The 16,018-nt window shown below is 37.3% G+C and overlaps 1 protein-coding gene across 1 annotated transcript in view; it reads left to right on the top strand.

Annotated features, from left to right (window-relative positions):
* Positions 1-5,437: 5,437 nt before the first annotated feature.
* Positions 5,438-16,018, top strand: part of APBB1IP (amyloid beta precursor protein binding family B member 1 interacting protein) — a 114,586-nt gene continuing 104,005 nt past the window's right edge. Inside the window, exon 1 of the mRNA XM_003771855.4 lies at positions 5,438-5,970. The gene's annotated coding sequence lies outside the window, so the exon portion shown is untranslated. The remainder of the gene's footprint in view (positions 5,971-16,018) is intronic.

The following is a 16,018-nucleotide window of genomic DNA, read 5'->3' as shown; positions in this document are numbered from 1 at the left end:
TGGAGTGCTAGGGAGGTAATCTCACAGGAAAAAGAATGTACTGGCAATACCTTGGTATAGGGGTGGAGGGAGAAGATCTCCTGCTGAAATTTAGGTTAGATCTGAATCTCAAAGGAAGAGAGGAAAATTAAGAAGCTGTGATAAGGAAGGAAAATATTCCGAGCTTGAAGGATAGTGCAAAGGTTGGTGCAAAGATGGAAGATGAAATATTGCATTTGTGGAGATTGACTAGGGTAGGGTAGCTATAACTCAGAACTCTCAGAGAAGGGTGTTCTTTTATAGGAATTTTAGTTATATTCCATAACATTTCTCTACTACTGTGAACTCTGAATTTTCATTATAATCTTTCAGAAAATGATTTAAGTTCTTTGCTTCACTCAAAGCTAAAGAGATTTTATGGAATATAAAGTAGAAGGGTTTCACTACAATGATACTGAAATTGAATCTTCTGACACTTGGAATCATCTACTTTATCTAATAGCTTAGCAAGTTTTTGTTATCAGGCAAATGTATTCTTTATTTAAAAAGATGATCTATTCCAAAGTAACAGGTCTTTTTTATTTTGCAAAGTAATGTTTGCTTTTTTTATATATCTAGTACCCAATTATCCATTTTAATTGCTTTTTTAATGCTTTGTATTTTTGACATTTACTTTTTCCCAGAGAAGACAAAAAATTACACATGAGAACATGATTAATAAAATTTGCAATAGCCCTTTCACTGACAGGGACAGTCCTAAATTTTTTTTTATTAAACTCCTTTTGCTTAGTATTTTAAAACCTTTTTTGTGGGGTGGGGAAGAACCAGAGAATGTGGGGTGAGGGTCAAAACTTTTGATTTTATCAATGAAGGGAATTTTAGCTATAGAACCTCCCTGAGATCAACTCTAATTTAGAGGGTTAAAGATTAGTGTATAAATATGTATGCATATATTGGATTTAACATATATTTTACTATGTTTAACATATATTAGATTACTTGCTATCTAGAGGAGGAAGTGGGGAGAATGGAGGGCAAAATTGGAACACAAGGTTTTGCAAGGGTTAATGCTAAAAAATTATCCATGCATATCTTTTGAAAATGAAAAAGCTTTAATAAGAAAATAAAAATTAAGAAAAAAAATTACCTGGGACACTTAGGTTAAGAGACTTGCCCAGGAGCACACATTCAATTTGTGTCAGAAATAGGAATGCAACTCAAGTAGGTCTTTATTGGCCCTCTATCCACTGCTGATGCTGCCTTTTTCTTTTTAACCCATTACCTGTCAAAAATAGCTTTAATATCTTAAACTAGGACTAGGATAAACAAAATGAAAGCACGTGATTGTTAAATAAACCAAGAAAAAAAAGAGGCATCGTCCTCCCCATAAAGGGAAGGCAGTTAATAGATTAAGAATTCATATTAAAGGATTAAGATGTCCTTTTGTCAGATGGCAGAGAAGTAGCAGTCTACTCTTTTTTGAAGGGCAAAAGGTAAGGGACCGAGGGTGATTCCAAACAATAATTGGTTTTTCTATTGACTATCCATATATTCCCAGATTCTTTTGTCACTTTTTCTAGGAAACTTCATAAATGAAGCAGTCCAATCCAATAGAAAGACTTAAAGTATGAAGACCTAGATTTAAGTGCCTAGCCTTCACAGGTCATATTTGTAAAGTGCTTAGCATAGTGCCTGACATAGTAAGTACCATAAAAATGTTAGGGATGATGATGAGGAGGATGAGGATGAGGATGAGGATGATGATGATGATGATGATGATGTTACCTTAGACAAGTCATTTGTGCTTTCTGGGACTATTTTTTCAACTTCAAAATAGGCAGGATAATACTTGCAGAGACTAGATGACTAGATGCCCCTGAGCAGGGGCAGAAATGACATAACAAAAGAACAGGCTGGGATAAAAAACATCAGAAAAATAGCAAGATATCTGGGTTTTGACTTGTCATCCTCAGGCCTTGACCAATATGGGGAAAACATAAGAGGGGACCCAGATGGACTCTGGTCATAGGTAAATGGAGGAAAGGAGTGTTGAGGTAGTTAGAAGTAAAATTGAGATTATTACTATGACATTATGTATGGAAAGCATTGTACAAATATATGAAGGCTATCCTGTATCTCAACTTCAATTCATGTAACTAAGATGCTCTATTCAATACCTTCTTAGGGGTGTGTTGGTATGTTTTTTAAAAATCAGCTTTCAAAAAAGTATACCTACAAGACTCTTTCAAGATTGATCTACATTGATGATATGATGGTATATTTAGAGAATTCTAGAGAATCTACTGAAAAACTACTAGAAACAATTAACAACTTTAGCGAACTTGCAGCATATAATAAAATAAACCCACACCAATCATTAGTATTTCAATTGCTACCAATAAAGCTCAGAATCAAGAGATAGAAAGAAAAATCATATTTAAAATAACTATAGATAATAAAAAGTTTTGAGAGTCTACCTGGCAAGACAAAGCCAGGAACTATAAGAACACAATTGCAAAACACTTCATACAAATAAAGTTACATTTTAACAACTGGAAGAATATCAAGTGCTTATGCCTAGGCCAAATTAATATAATAAAAAAGACAATTTGATTTAAATTAATCTACTTATTCAGTGCCGTACCAAACTGTCAAGAAATTACTTTATAGAGTTATAAAATATAATAACAAAAAAAATTGACCTGCATTAACATTTTTTCCATCACTTTCTGAACTCTAGCTAATCAACAAAATAATAAACCAATTCCTGATTTAATGTTTAGTACCTCTCCTGGGCAGGCCATTTTAAGTCAAAATCTTTCCCAGGTCTCACTTTGTCTGAAGCAACACCCATTCTGTGATTAAGGCTATATAAGCAAATGAGGCAAGTCCTAATGCATAATACAATGCCTGGAACCGAGTTATACTTAATGAATGCTTGTTAACTTGCCTTGAAATAAAACAATGCTATGTTGAGGGGGTCTACCAAGAAGTAGATGAACACTGAATCCATCAGAGTCCACTCACTTTAACTTTAACTAGGTGGACTACAGATTTATTTATTTTTGGCCTTCATTGCAACAAGGCAATCCTTTTAATTTCTCCTTAATTATCTCACTTCCCACAGTCCCAAACTTTCTCTTTTCTCAAACCTCCCATGCCTTCTCTTCTCTCAGTTTCTCAGTCGAAGTCTTTTCACTAAATTGAGATCATGTCTATGAGCTCCTCTTCTTCTCTTCTCTTCATAAACATTCCTTAATAGCATCCTCTCTTCCCTTCTCTCAGTCTCTATGAGGTAACCCTTTTTCTTGCCAGAGTCAGTTCCTTCACATGTGTCCTTCGAACCCATTCCCTCCCATTTTCTCCAGAAGATTGTCTCCTTAGTCATCCTTTCTCTTCGTCTAATATTCAGTCATTCCCTATCTATTGGTTCCTTCTATATTGAATAATTTTGCCCAATATCCCTTTTCATTAAAAATAAATAAATAATAAAAACAGGGGCAGGAGAATTTGAGTTCAAATACAGCCTCTGACACTTACTAGCTATGTGACTCAATGATAATATATACACATATAAATATGCCTATGTATACATACAAATTACATGCATGCACACATATATGGCTAGCCCCAGTCTCTCCTCTGAGCTAGCTTCAGTCAGGCGTCTCAGTCTTTTGGACAGTTCAAATTAGAAACAATGGAGACATTTCAAACTTAGCACGTCCAAAATAGAACTAATAACTTCCCTTTTCTCAAAATTAACTTTTTTCTAGACTTCCTTATTTTTGCCAAAAGAACCACCATTTGTCCATTCTCTCAGGTTTGTTAACTTTGGAATCATTCTTGATTCCTTTCTATTCCTTATTCCACATATCCAGTCGGTTGTCAAGTCCTTTTATCATTGGTGATGTAATGATATTGAGGTTATCCTGAATATCAGGTTAACCATGTGACCTTCTGTCCCCCATCCTCCACCCCCAATTTTGAGTTGAGTCTCTAGACCTTAGCTTAAAAAGACCAAGGTCTCCCATTGTATCTAGGACTGTGTCCAGTCATACTGATCTATATCAGGCCACTCTGGAGAGGAAAGTGAGATAGGTGACCTCTCACAGCTCTCCCTCACTTAAATCCAATTCACTTGCATGTCATGGAATCACCTCCCAGAAGTTCTTCCAGAATAAAGGACAAACAACAGAACAATATATGAGTTTCTTTGTTTCATTTTTTAAAGTTTTCCCCAATCTAGTCCCAAATTATTTATTTTCTTCACCATTACTCCACATCTCCATGCCTTTCACTGGTCATCTCATGTGCTTGAAATTCACTCCTTCACTAACTTCTACAGGAAGCCTTCCCCAACTTCCCTCCCTGACAATCTTGTATTTCTTCTGCATATTCTTCTATATGTTCCTATTTTCTTTATAGAATGTAAGAATCTTCAGGGTAAGGATTGTTTCATTATTTTTATCTGTTATCTCCAATAGCCAGAATAATACATAATAAACACTGAATAAACTTGTTGATTGGTTATATGACTTCTCATTGCTTTTGTGACTTCCTGCTCTAAACGCTCCTACATGCAACAATGTAAAAGAAGAAATGCTAGTCTTAAAGGTGAAGGGAAAATTAAAAAAAAAAAAAAAAAGCTCTCTGTGGCAGGGTAGACATTTTGGGCGATGGGGAAACGTCTGTGACAAAGGTGAAGAAAAATGAGGTGAAGAGGTAGGGAGATGGAAAGAGGTAGAATAAGGGAGTCCTTACAAGGAACCGTACAAGGAAACTATTAGCCTTACAAAGCTAATAGTGTCAGTTAGGGCATGGAGGGCTGGACTTAGCGTCAAAAAAGCTTCAGCTCAAATACTGCTTCCTTCCCCTCACTAATCTGTAACCTTGGGGAAATCACTTAAATTGTCTTCACCTCCCACTGTATCAAATAGTATCCTAAATAGTTATCGCATATGTTCAGCACTTTGAAACCCTTCAAACACTAAGTAAATAATACTAGACATAATTAACCTGCTTCCTAGGTGAAGTGGAAGGTTACCAGATGATGAACTGAGGTGGTGCCGTGGAGGATGCATGCAACATGGAATCGGAAAAGATCTGAATTGAAATCTGGCCTTTCTTGGCTTTGGTTTTCCCAACTGTAAAATGGGGATAATGGCAGACTTATTGGGGGATCAAATAATTTGGACTTTGCAAACTTTTACAAATATACACAAAGGTTAGCATTTATTATTATTAATTTTGGGAGGGAAAGTGTGGAAAGAGGAGCAGATGCTGCTGGAGTTCATGTGGGGTCTAACTCCAACTCGCAATAAACCTTCGCATTTTCCGGGTCCCTAGCCCTCCTGTCCTTCCGCTGGGAACTTGCTTAACTGAGGCTCAGAAAGAGGAAGCCCTGAGCCTGGGGCCTGCAGGAAACCCAGTAAATAAACGAGCCGGTTGCCCAATGACTCTGGGACTAGGGTGTCATTTCTCTCCAGCCCTCTCTGCTCCAGGAGCCTCCGGAGTGGACCAGGCCTGACCGGGGAGTCGTGTCCGGGGGAAAGGAAGTGTCCAGGCCGGGGCGACCGCAGAGACTGGGCAAGGGCAAGCTTAATTCTCCCACCCCTGTCCCGAAAGAAGAGAGAAAGGGGAAGGGGCAGGAGGAACGCGCCTGTCGGGGAGGGGCGGCGTAGATAATAAATTGCGCCCCAAATCTACAGACCTGGCTTCCTGGTGCGCTCCAGGCGCGCCGCCCTCGTCTTTACGCACGTGCAAACTTGGCACTCAAGGTCTCTGACTGCCTCCCTGGGGGCGGGGGGACGAGGCTGCCCGACTTCCTCCCCGAGGACACCACCCCCTCACCCACGGGGCTGAGCTGCTGACGGTCTTCGCCACCAACACCAGCCGAATCCTCCCTCCCTCCAGCCTCGCATCTCCGCGCTTGCCCCGGCCTCCGACCGCACCGTCTGAGCGAAGGAGCGACAGCGCGGGAGGCTCGCCAAGGTAAACCTCCGTGCGCGGGAAGGCTCGGGAGCTAAGGGTGCCATGGGCTAGGATACCTGGCCCCTCACTCACGCGACACCCACGCATTCAGTCCCCTTCCTTTGGGGTGGCGGGGGGGGGGGGAACCGCCAACAGCCTCCCCAGGTCCTACCTACGCTAGCACCCTAAAAGGGGTGATCTTTTTAGGGGATTTCCAGTATAGAGCACTTACTCCTTAAGAAGTGAAAAGAAAAGAAAACGCCTTCCGCCATCCTCCCTCACTTCACCCGAAACTCGCGCGGGTGCTCGATGTGTGTCCGACCCTAGAACTGTTTCACCAAATTTGCACAACTTCCTGCCAAGGAAATTGCTAAATGTTTATCCCGGTTTTTAACACTGAGAAGCTGCCTGGAGGCTGACCTGCAGAAAATCGAGAGAGGTGGCGGGGGGAGAAAAAAAAAAGACCATCAGCCTGGCTTTCCTTCTAATTTGGACCAAGTTGGCTGTATTAGCGCGATGGTAGAATAGATGGGGTGCGGAGGGAACTGGGGGAGGGGGATACGAAGGGGAGGGAGGGGGATACGAAGGGGAGGGAGGAAGGCAGTGGGACTGAAGGGTTACTGTTGCAGTTCTTTCCAGCGTTGGCACTGACTTTTAGAATTTGCCACGCCAAAGGACCCAAATGGCCGTGAAATAAGGTGCTTTTCTTCTGCTAGGATTTCTTCTCTGAATAATCTAATTTTGTTTTGGGGTCCTTTTTTCTGATAACCACTTTCCTTGGGCAAATTAAATAACATTTAAATCCATTGCAAACTTTAAATATCACACAAATTATACAAATATACGTAATTGTTTAAACCTTCATCATTTTTCCCTTTAAATGCAAAAAAAATTTTTTTTCAGAAACTCAGTGGCAACAGTTCTATAGAGCTGATATGAAATAAATGCAAGAGTAAATTTTATTTTACCAATCAATCAAAAAAACATATAGCACTTTCTGTGTTGCAGGCAATCAGCTAGTCACTGGGGGAAAATAAATTAAAATGATACAGCTCCTTCCCTCAACGAGTTTGCTTTTTATAGTAATGTAATTTCTATCAGGAACTTAGGCCAGGTGGCTTATGGCAAGCTTTCCAGTTGTGTGCGGTTGAATTGACCGTCTCGCATTGAAAAGAATGGTGGGAGACACGTGATTGTGCTCCTTTAAACATTGTGTGGAGAAGTTGCCCAGCATCTGCTCATAATAAAGGAACTAGTCATTCGAAAAGCAAAATTAGACTATTCAGAGAAATACAGTAGTAACATGGAAAAGATACCCAGTACTTAATTTCACAACCATTTGGGTTTTTTGCTGCAGCAAATTTAGTGCTTAAGGCAAAAATAAATTTAAATTGTGGGGCTATAGGGAAAATTTTTAGACTAGGGCCTCTTGTGTCTCTTTTTCAATAAATATCTCTATGTTTCTTTGATAGCTTTACAGTAACAAAAGGGATTTGGGGCAACATTATGAATTGATGTTGAACATAATGACATAATTTTGAGGTAGTAAATTTGCCAGCTTTGGAGATTTGTTTATTTAATTTCTTTTGTCTCAAAATTAATTTTTAAGTATTTTCAAAGAAACTCAAGGATCCCATTTTATGGCCCCTCACATTCAAAAATAAAATCCTTGTTGTCTCTTAAAACTAAAATATCACCTTTCCTATGGTAAATATCCAAATACATTGAACTGGGAAATGAGGATACCTAGGTAAGTAGTTATCAGTCCATCTCTAATTAGCGGTGACTTTGAACAAATTACTTAGTCTTTCTAAACCTCAGAGTTTTTTTGGGGGGGGTTTCCTTTGTAAAAGGCTAAAGATCTTTAAATCCCCCTCCAAAATTTCTTTTGACTTGAATGAATGATGGTATATATAGATTAATATATAAAGTATTACTAGTTACCTTACCTAGTTATTAATCAAAAGTCTACATGACCATTCCAGAGGAGGAAAAATTTTTTTTAAAAAAGTTTACTAGTTTATTGATTCATTTGAAGTTTTTTTGCTTCTGAAAATTCCAGAGAATTTTGATAAATTGTTATTTAGCCCTCAGAGTATAATATATCTCTGGGCCATGAGATGGGCAGGCCTCTATTTAAGAGATGGAGCTGTTGAGATAAAGAATTGACTTATCCAAGCTTCTGTAAAGAGCCTATCTGTCTTGTGAGTTAAGGGAGAATATGGCCACAAAGAATAGATTCTAGTTCTACAGCATCATTATCTCTCAAGAAACATAATTGTATAATATAGATTGTCTTTTGGTAAGCTCCACCTAATCCAAAATTCAGTGTCTTAACTAATTCCTTTCTAGTTTATGTAAGTCTTACTAAAATATAGTTGCATTTAGAATGTGATACTTTGTCCTGCCTTTAATTACCTTATTTTTATTTTTGTACTTTTAATTCTTAATTGTTTCTTCCTTATGTGTTTGTGCATATTTGTTTCTTTTATTGTCTCCCCCATTAAATTGTGAACTCTTTCAGGACAGAGAATGCTTTTTCTCCCTTTTTGGATCCCCAACCTTTTGTATAGTGCCATGTGCACAATAGGTGATCAATAAATATTGGGTTTTTATAGTCTAAATATTGCTATGTTCATACAATTTTAGGAAAAAAACATAAATTGCAAGATCTAAAAGTGCCTAATTTGTAATTTGAAACTTTATACTTTTTCCTCAAATCATCATATTTTTGTTTTTATTTGTTGAAGTTGCGGTTGACCTTTTTTGAGGATGAGGAGGAAATTGGGGCTTAAGTGACTTACCCTAGATCATACAGCTAATAGATGAATACTTTTAAAGACTATTATTATTTTCCACTATTTTCCAGTTTTCTTCCAACTTAATTTTGATTTTTTTGGTATCTACAACACTAAGTTTATTTTTGCAGTCTTGAAATGATTTGTATCTTTCATTCTTTAAATTACCAGCACATACATTCACATATGGACAATCATATAATTACCAAAAAAATCTTCTTGTTCATCTCATATGAAGCATAATGTTTTCCATGACTTGGCAGGATCCTGGATACTTAATAGGATCATAGGGGTTAGAACTAATTAGAAGGAATCCTAGAGGTCATCCTCTCCAAATTACTGCCCCACCCCATCTGTAAATGAGGAAACTGAGTTCCATAGTATGGATTAAGTGATCCACTGAGATTATACAGCTAACAAAAATAAAGCCAGCACACATCTATATCCTCTTTCTCCAAATCCAGCACTTTCTCAGTTGTGCTCTTCTCTCCACAGTTCTTATCACTTCCCCTGGACTTTTGTAATAGTGTCTAATTTGTTTGCCCGGCCGTCGGTCTCTCTTCCCTCCAATCTATAATTCACAGAGCTGCTGAAATAATCTAATGACCTCGTCATTCATCCCCTTGACCTAAAATCTCAAGTAGATTCCATTCAATGAAAAAGTAACTCCATCCCCTTGGCATTTGTTTCTCCACACTACAGTTGAACAACTAAGTTTCAGATTCTCAGATCTGACCTTCCATCTTCTTCTGTGCATTTATAAACTTGTATCCCCTGTGTCTGGAATGTATTCTTTCCCCATGTTTGCTTCTGTCAGCCTTTCACTCTTTCTCCCATTCCACTGTGAAACCTACCTTGCTCCCTCCCACTGAAAAGGGAAATTTCCTAGATTAAAGGTGTTCTACTCACTGCTAACAGGCAATACTCTTTAGGATGGTCTGGACCATATTTAATATTAATGTAATTGGAAAATACTTAAGAGAATAAATTAAATAGCAGCATAATGTTATTCTATAATTTTCTAAATCAATATGTAGCTCACAAGGATCTGTTTCTGTTTCTATTTGATATTACTGTCCTAGTCAACACAATCTGGATTTCTGTTTTGGCCCTATCACATTCTACCTTCACTAATGGAGGAAGAGTACATATGTAAATAGATGCAGCGTAACTATAAAGTGAATAAATACAAATATATGCAAAGGAGATAGAAATAAGTTAGTTTGAGAGGAAAGACAATTGCAATTAAGGAGCTCAAGAGAGGCTTTATGCAGAAGTTGATGCTTGAACTGCATTTTAAAGAAAATGAAAACTCAGACATGGTGGAGGTAAAGAGAAAGTGAATTCCAGGAATAATGGATATTAGATGAAAAGTATGAGGATAAAAAGCTGATTGTAGAGGCAGTAATATAATAGGAAACCATTGGAATTGCTTGAGTAGGTGAATCATATAGTTGGATCTGAAGTTACTTTGACAGCTCAGTATGGTAGGATAGACCAGAGAGACTTAAATTGGGAGGGGGCTATTGCAATAATCTAGGCAAGAAGGGATGAAGGTTTGGACTAAGATGTTAGCTGTGTGAATGGAGAGAAAGAGGTTTGATGGGAGGGATATTGTGAAGCTAGAAAAGAAGAATGTTTTGTAACTGATGGGATATACTAAATGACACAGTGGATAGAATACTGACCTGGAGTTCACATCTATCATCAATTAGCAGATCACTTAAACTAATTGCCTCAGTTTCCTCTTCTGTAAAAATGGGTATAAAAAATAGCACCTACTTTCCAAGGTTGTTGGGGGGGAATCAAATCAAATAATGTTTGTAAAGTGTTTAGCATACTTTCTCGTAAATAGGAGGGCACTTTATAAATGCTAGCTATTTTTATTTATTATTATATGGATTGAGAGAAAATAAGGAGATAAGGATAAAGGCAGAGACTATATAAGAATGTTGTGCCTTTGAAAGAAGTTGAGAAATTTAGAAGAAGGGAGAGTTTGGAGAGCAAGATAAAATTTGCAGTCTCTGGGATATTCAGTTTGAAATGTTCCAAAGGCAAGTGGTGATGCAGAGTCACATCTCAGGGGAGAAACTAGAGTTGAATGTATAGAGCTATGAAATTTCTTCCAGCCTTAGCTTTGTTGCTCCAGTATCTGAGTAGTTAGAAGTATTTCATTTGTGAGCATATTTGTGATTTATTTGCATTATTTTGTGACCTGGGAGAGTTTTTTCAATGAGACTACTGATCTAAAAATATCAGTTAAATTTTTAATATGAGATTAATCCACATTTCCCATCTTACAGCTGAAGAAACTGAGGCTCATAGAAATGAAGTGGCTTCCCCAAAATTATATAGCTAATAAGTTTAAAAAAAAACAACTAGGATTTGAACCCATATCACCTAAATTTCCTTCTGTTACTATCTTTTTAAGTGCTACTCTATTATATACATGAGGCCCTTTTAAAAATCAGTAATCTCCTTGGGATATATACTTGGTGGAATTTCCAGGGCAAAAGAAATGTATATTTTAGTCATTTTATTTGAATAATTCTCATTTGCTTCCCAAGATAATAGAACTAATTCAAGCTCTACTAACAATGCAATAGTGTGGGTATCTTTTCATAACCCCTCCAACACTGACTTCCCACCTGTGGTCATCTTTCCCCATTTGCTGGGCATGAGGCAAAATTGCAGGATTGTTTTGATTTGCATTTTTCTCATTATTGGTGTGACTTGGAGCATTTATTTTATATGGTTCTTAATAGTATGCAATTCTTCTGAGAACCATGTATCTATTAGGGAATGACTTTTGGTCTTAGATCTTTTTTTAGTTATTTATGGACCTAGGAATATATTATTTACCTGGTGAAGAAATCCCTTGGATGCAAATAAAGAAGCTCTCAGCTCTGTCATCCACTCCAGAATTTTCAACAGCTTATTTATTATACATCTTTCTGGCTCAGTTTTCCCTCATCTCTGTTAAGTCATTATTTACTCAGAAGTGGCAGTCTGCCTAATGTGGAACTTAGTTAATGAATTTTCATCACCAGTGACAGTCCTTACCCTAGTCAAACTTAGAGGTAAAAAGTAATCTGTCAATAATTTAGACTAATCACGGAAGGAACATCACTTTTAAAGAATATTTGATTAACTCTTTGGATATGGTAGAGCTTGAGCCATAACTAGAACATGATGACTAGGACTTTTCTCAGGGTGCCGAAATTTAGAAGGGGCTAACAGCATTTATACATCTTTAGTAGACAGGTAGGAATAATTAAGATTAGGACCCAGTTAGCAAGAAGAAATTAGGTTTAAAAAAAAGACCATATGCTTCTTCCCCTCAGCCTCTATAAAGCTGTTCAGTTACCACTTGCTCTCTCCTCAGTAGCATTATCTCTGTTGCAGTGACCCTGAGTTCTGAGTCCCAAGCCTATAACTGAATTTTTCATAAAATATTAATTACATAGTGCTTTTCATACCATACCTTTTGCATCAAAGAAAAATTGGGTAATGGTTGCTCCAGGTGCCAGAAGTGCTAGCGACAGTTCTGGGAGCCATGATAAAAACAGAATGTGTGTGGGAAGGTTGGGAGCTACAGAATCATTGGCAAAAGGGCAACACAACAAGATCATGTCAGAACTAACCTTGATGTGTAGTTTCCCAGATCCCAGTGATACTGGAGGAGAGCATAGGGTAGTGAACGTGAGAGAGAGGAGGTCTGTCATTGAACTTGCCATGGGATCTTGAACAAATAATCTCATGTCTTTGGAACTCTACCTCCTTACTTCAAAAATGAAGGATTCAGACTAGATCATCTCTCAAATTCCTCATAATTCTAACACCAGATCATATATGGGGCATCTACTATATACTGAAGGAGACATAAAGATAAACAAGGTCAACAAAAATTTTGGAGTCTCCCTTCTGTAACCCTTGGCTGCCTCTATCAGTAAGGAGTCTGTACAGCAAGAGATATATTGCATCAGCATTCATCACACCATTCCTCATCACCCCCATCAAATTTCTAAGTATAGGACAAAATCAACATTATCTAAACTTTTTTTCAGAGCCCTGTAATTGAATGATTCTAATAAATGATTCACTAAATGTGAGTGAATGAAATATTAAATTATCATATTGTAAGGGAGTAATTTTTCTTGGTCCCTGACCTTTCATTTTCACCAAACTTCTCCTATTTTGTTGTTTTATTCATCTATATTTAAGTTGACCATTTCACCATTTGAGCATCTGTTAAACAGTTTAAATGTGCAGAATTTCAGATTACATATCTAAGATTTCCCATCTGCAAATCTCTGATTTCAGATACTATATGGGGTAGATTTTCTTCTATGTCATTCTCATTGCATCAGCCTATTATGTTTCAGGATTTTTAAAAATAATACATAGGGATAATAAGGCAAAGCCTTCTTTCTTGGAGGATTTCAACTTTGATATTTTCTTTTCCTTATGGAAAAAGTATTGAAATATTAGTATTGCATGTTGGTTAGAGCATTGGAATTGAAGACAGGAAGACCTCAATTTGAATCCTGCCTTTAATACTTAGTAGCCATGCATTGGGAATCATAGTTTTTGTTGGTGGCTAGGGTGAAGTGGAAGAGGGACTATGGGATTTAAGAGTTCATAGAATCATAGCTTTAAAATTGAAAAAAAACCTTAGATACTATGTAAGCCAGATGTCTTATTTTATCTGCGAGGGAAGTAAAACCAGAAGAGGTTGACAACTTAAGGCTGTACTGTTAGTGAAAGCAGAAGACTTTGAATCAAGATCTTAGGACTTCAAAAGTTCTATTCTTTTCCCTTCAAAAACTGCTATCTCTGTAAGTTGGAAAAGCCCTTTCCTCACGTGCACTACATCGGAAATTTTTGTCTCAGAGAGAGACTTCTGAGGAGTTCAAAGAAGCTTTTAAAGACCCATTTGAACTGACACCAAGAAAAGTAAGCAGAATTAAGAACAATTTACAAAGGGCTCATCATAATGTGACCACTGAGATAAACAGAACTCTGGTCAGTATAGAGACCAATCTTGTTATCAGAGGGCTGACACTGAAAACCTACCTCCTCCTTTTGACAGTTATGGTGAACTGGAATTTCAGAATAAGATATATGGCAGCCAGTCTATCAAAGAGCATTTATTTAGTACGTGTCTACTAAGTGTTATTGGAAATGCTGGTGTATTGGTTTGTTTTGTTTAAATATATTTGTTCAAAGGAAATATTTTGGGTAGGGGTCACTGGGAAGTAAGAGTGATGTAAAAAGGGTTCCAATAAAATAATTTTTTAAAGGAGGAGTAAAATAATGCAAGCACCATAGAAAAATATAAGAGCATCACAAGATCTAGATCTGGGAAGGGAAGATCCTATAGCAACTCCATCCCAAAATGTAAAATGATCTACCCAGTATCACTCAGGTAGTAGAACAGAATGCCAACCAAAATTCATTGCTTTTTGCAAGTCTTAAAATACCTGAAGGAAAAAAATAATTTAAAAAATATTTGAAGGGTTGTCACTTGGAAGAGGAACACTGAAACCAGAGAATATGGTGCAATAGAAAGATTATGGGATTTCAAGGTAGGATGCCTGGTTCAAATCCAAACTGCCTCCTTCTATTTATATGATCTTGAAGAAGTCACTTAACCTCAATTTCTTTACCTGTGAAGTGAGGGTGGGAAATCTGGAATAGATTATCTTCCAGCTAGCTCTAAAGCTATGATCTTTTATATATATAGATATATATAGCTTTATATGTATCTATATATATTCATAGGACTGAAATTTTAGAGGCAGATTTTATTTCAAAATGAGGAGAATAGGGAGTAACTTATTAACATTTAGGTAGTAGGGTACTGAACACAATGTCAATAGGAATCTTGAGACAGATAGATAAGTGACTATTAATCAGAGATGTGATAGAGGAGATTGATTGGACTAGATAACTGATAGCCCATCCAGTATTAGAATTCTGTGATTTATTGTATATGTCCCAGATACTAGAAAAGATACAAAGAAAAAAAGTACTAGTTTCTAACCTCAGTGCACTTGTAATCTGATGGTGAGCAGATGTTTTTCCTTTCACAGAGAAAGGCTTAAACTACAATGTGTATAATTTATCTTTATGTGGGCTCTCATTGAGGAAAGAATTCAGGGAGTGTCATCATCCCCAGGGATTCAGTCTCATACTGGAGCTGTCTCATAGTTCAGGTAGCTGATGTGTTGCTGGAAAGGGGTGAGGGTCCCAAAGAGGGGCCAGGAACAAGTGAGGCAGCTGTTTGTGCCCCCTACATGACAAAATCTTTATAGTAGCACTTTTGTATGACAGAAATCTAGGGGAGGGGGATGAGTGCCCATTGATTGGGAGAGTAACTGGATGATTGTGCTATATAAATATAATGGAATATTATTGAGCCATAAGAAATAGTGAACATGAGATTTCAGAGAAATAAGAGGCTGTATGAATTGATGTATTTTGAAGTACAACCAGGAGATCAATATATAAAATGACTACAATAACGTAAACAAAAGGAATGATTAAAAAGAGGTTGAAAACTGAATCATTATGATGAAACCTCTTAATCCTAGAGAAGAGCTAAGGAAGCACCTCCCTGCTTTTGGTAAAGAAGCTAGAGCACTCTGGGTGTGCAATGTTGCATTCTCTGTCATGGGAGGTCACTGTGTTGATTGGCTTGGATTAACTGACTTTGTTATAAGGCAAGGAAGTAAAGGGATAGGGTTATGGGGTAATATGATATTTAGAAGTAGATAGCATAAAACAAAAAGCACCAATAAAACTTATTTTTAAAAGGGAAAAAGTAAAACTAATACTTCTCTGCTCCAGTGGAGCCCTTTAAGAAGGCAAGGGGATCAAATAGGCATAACTTCAATGTACTTTCTCTCGCAAGGATGTTATTAGTCATGTCAGCCTTCTTAAAGCTTTTCTGTGTACTTGGGTGATTGTGCCAAAGGTAATTGTATTCTTTTTGCATGGGGGGAGGAAGAAGAGGAAGAGAAAAAGGAAGAAGAGTAAAAGAAGAGGAAGAAGAGAAGTAGTAGTTAGCATTTATAAAATACTTTAAGATATGCAAAATGTTTTTCAAATATTATCTCATTTGATTCTCACCACCATCCTAGGAGATCAGTCATTATCCACATTTTACAGATTCATAAACTGAAACTAGAGATTTAGTGACTTGTCTAGGCTCATATAGCAAGATTCAAACTCAGATCCTTTATTTTCCAAATCCAGTGGCTCTATCC

This window comes from Sarcophilus harrisii, chromosome 5, assembly GCF_902635505.1.
Source record: "Sarcophilus harrisii chromosome 5, mSarHar1.11, whole genome shotgun sequence".
NCBI classification, from domain to species: Eukaryota; Metazoa; Chordata; class Mammalia; order Dasyuromorphia; family Dasyuridae; genus Sarcophilus; species Sarcophilus harrisii.
Note: the sequence above shows the minus strand (reverse complement) of the source record. Positions and strands in the feature narration are given on the sequence as shown.